This window comes from Ptychodera flava, chromosome 5 (assembly GCF_041260155.1).
Source record: "Ptychodera flava strain L36383 chromosome 5, AS_Pfla_20210202, whole genome shotgun sequence".
Classification (NCBI taxonomy): domain Eukaryota; kingdom Metazoa; phylum Hemichordata; class Enteropneusta; family Ptychoderidae; genus Ptychodera; species Ptychodera flava.
Genome location: NC_091932.1, coordinates 2,028,445 through 2,031,576, shown reverse-complemented (window position 1 = coordinate 2,031,576; position 3,132 = coordinate 2,028,445).

Here is a 3,132-nt window from a genome sequence, read left to right as displayed (position 1 = left end):
TATCTGGCATTATTTTGTCACATTTCTTTTGTCACACCTGTCATCTTTGAAAACATTTAACCTGTTCACCCCAATTCCAAGTAAATAGGTCCACAATCACCATTGATAATAATGCTTTTGGGACAAACTATAATGGTGAAAGGGTTAAAGTTCTCTTCACTGTAACTTTTGATTTTCCATTGTTTATGTGCTGTTTGTAAAATATTATTTATTTTTGTCCTCCAAAGATCATATCAAAATCGTGATGTTCAGCATATCAACACAGCTTGTACGTTTTGCAGTGTCAAATATATGGTGTCAGCAATTGATTTTCTTTATGAAGATTACTTAATTTGACAATAATCAAATCGCATACTTGTTTACATAATGTCATGTTTACGAGGCTGATACTTCATCTTTTGATATACTTTTAGGCAGAAGAAGTAAAAAGGCCAGAGATTGGGACTAAGGTGTTAAAAAATGATAATGAGGTGTTTCTGTCTTGTATTGCTGTCCTTTGAAATTGCAGTCATGATGTATGTCACTAGATTTTTTAGACAAAGTCTTAAGGAGGGGTTTAAACAATATTATGCAACTAATGTAGTTGTCAAAATCTACATATTTGAAGGCTACCAGAGAAAAAGATGTTATATACAGTGAGAAAACTAGTGATAAATATTTGCATATGCAATTTTTATTATCATTTAAACAAACTGAATGAGATCATCCTTTGCAACTCACAAACCAAATTTGATTTGATACAGTTTCAGAGAAGAAGTTATGAAGAAAATTTAGCAAAATCTTTTTTTTGTAAATTCAAAATTTACTCATGCAAAAGTTTTACATAACTTACTTAGGGCCCTTTGGCATTCTTAAGAAGCTACAAATCAAATTTTAAATTTTTGAGACCAGTGATATCAGAGAAAATTGTTTTGACGAAAATGAAGAAAGCTACTTGAACTGTACCTTGAAGAAATTTACATCGATCAACCCTAGGTACCTTTATACCAAGTATCAAAGGAATTGGACTGTGGTAGAAGCTCGGACTGTATGAAGTTAACATAGGACATGATGGAAAACCATCTATTTGATAAGCCCTGGGTCGCTGACAGGGGAGGCCTAAAAACATTACAGTTTTTGTCCTGTATAAATGAATGACAGAAAGTACTGCAACTCACCATTTAGATGTATGAGATGCTTATATCAAGTTTATATCAGTTAAATCACTGAAAAATGCTGCAAGTTTATTTGAAACTGCAGCCATTATCAAAGACAGCTAGTTGCTGTCATACTGGAAAATACACTATTGCAACTCCACAGAAAATTACTCTGAGAACTCACAGCTGGGGCTCACTAATGTGGTGGTTTGTTATTTGTTATATATGAAGGAAAATATTTCAGGTCGTCATAATGAACCTAACTTTTGACTGAAAAATGGTTTATGTATGGTACAAATGTGTAATGATCAATCAATCAATCAAGAAAATTTATAAAGCGTCAGTATCCAATAAAATTGTTCAAAAGTGCTGTACATAAAAAAAGTCAGTAAAAAGGTTATGTAAGCAAAAGGAAAAAGCTTAATGAAAACATGGTGAAGTAAAAGATAAAAAATAAAAATAAATAAAATGATTTAAAATCATTCTGTAATAAATAAAATCATTCTTTAAAAAGGGTATGTAAGCCAAAGGAAAAGCTCAGTAAAAACATGGTGAAATTAAAAATAAATGAAGTTGCATAAAAAAAATCCCAAAAGGTAGTAAACAATTAAGAGTCGATCAATAAAACTGTCTACCAATAAAACTGCATGTTTATCAAATGTTAAAAACTAAACAAATCAACGAAGTGCAACAGCTGTGGCAATGTCAGAATGCTCTTGAGAAAAGAAGGTTTTCAGACGTTTTTTCAGCATGTTGACAGTAGGAAGTGTCCTTATTTCAAATGGTAGTTTATTCCAGAGGAGTGGGGCAGCTCGTGAGAAAGCACATTCTCCACAGGTGTGATGTCTGCAGTTAGGGACATGGAGGAGCAATTTATCGGATGAACGGAGTGTTGAAAGAGTGCCTGATCTAATACTTTAAATTTGATCAATGAGTGTACAATGATGTAAACCCTACTCTGAAAGTTTTTGAGGCAAAGAAACAAAGTTACAGGATTTATGTTTGAATATCTGTAGGTGGGAAGGGATTTCAATAGAAAAGGGTATACAACAAAATGCCCTTGGACTTTTATGTTTTAAACCTTTTGAGGTACATTACTTGGTATTAATGCATCTTACAGTTGTTTTATGCAGTTCAGGTTACCATAGAAACGTTCAGGACTTCAAGAAATAAGGAAGACCGTAACATAAAAAATTGGATTTTGACTTCATTAAAGCTTTATTCATGTGTTTTACATTGCTGCATAACAAAAGAGATACCAGTACCACTGTGTCTTAAATTGTTGATCAACATTCTCCGATCTAATTGTGTGTATTATCATAGACCCTAGAGAAGAACAGCGGAGCCAAAATTTTGGAAAATTAAATTAACGATCAGAATAATGTTAAAGAACATTTGTGATAATTTTTTTTCTTTGATTCTGGGGTCAGCAAAGTTACAAGAACACTGTAAAAGCAAAAGTCGCTGTGAAGATAAATCAGGCATACAGCAGAAATGGCAAAGTGTAAATGGAATTAGTACAGATTAAGCAAACTGCCCGGAAATGACATCGTATGGTGTGATCAAATAAGTAACAACTCAAAGTTGACAAAACGTGTTTAAGTAATGTTGGTCAGAACAATTTTAGTAATGGCAGCAATTGTAATCATATCAATCAATTAGCAAAGACTTGAAAATTAATGAATTAAGTATATCATGTCACGGCAAGAACAGTGAAGAAGGAAGCAAAAATTCTGTTCAAGTCTTACTTTGGACAAAGTTATCTTAATAAAGATATGGTATTCTTTGACAAACACTGAATTCATAAGTTTAGCGTTTGTGACCTTGAGATTTAATTAAGCAGAAGAAAAGTATCAAAAATGCTGGATAAGAGACGATTTTGCAGAAAAATGCTAGATCAGTGTTGTTGAAGATGACTGAGATGCAATTTATATTTGACTTTTTTGATCAACAAAGAAAAAGTTTATATGAAGACTTAAAATTGCAAAATAAAAAT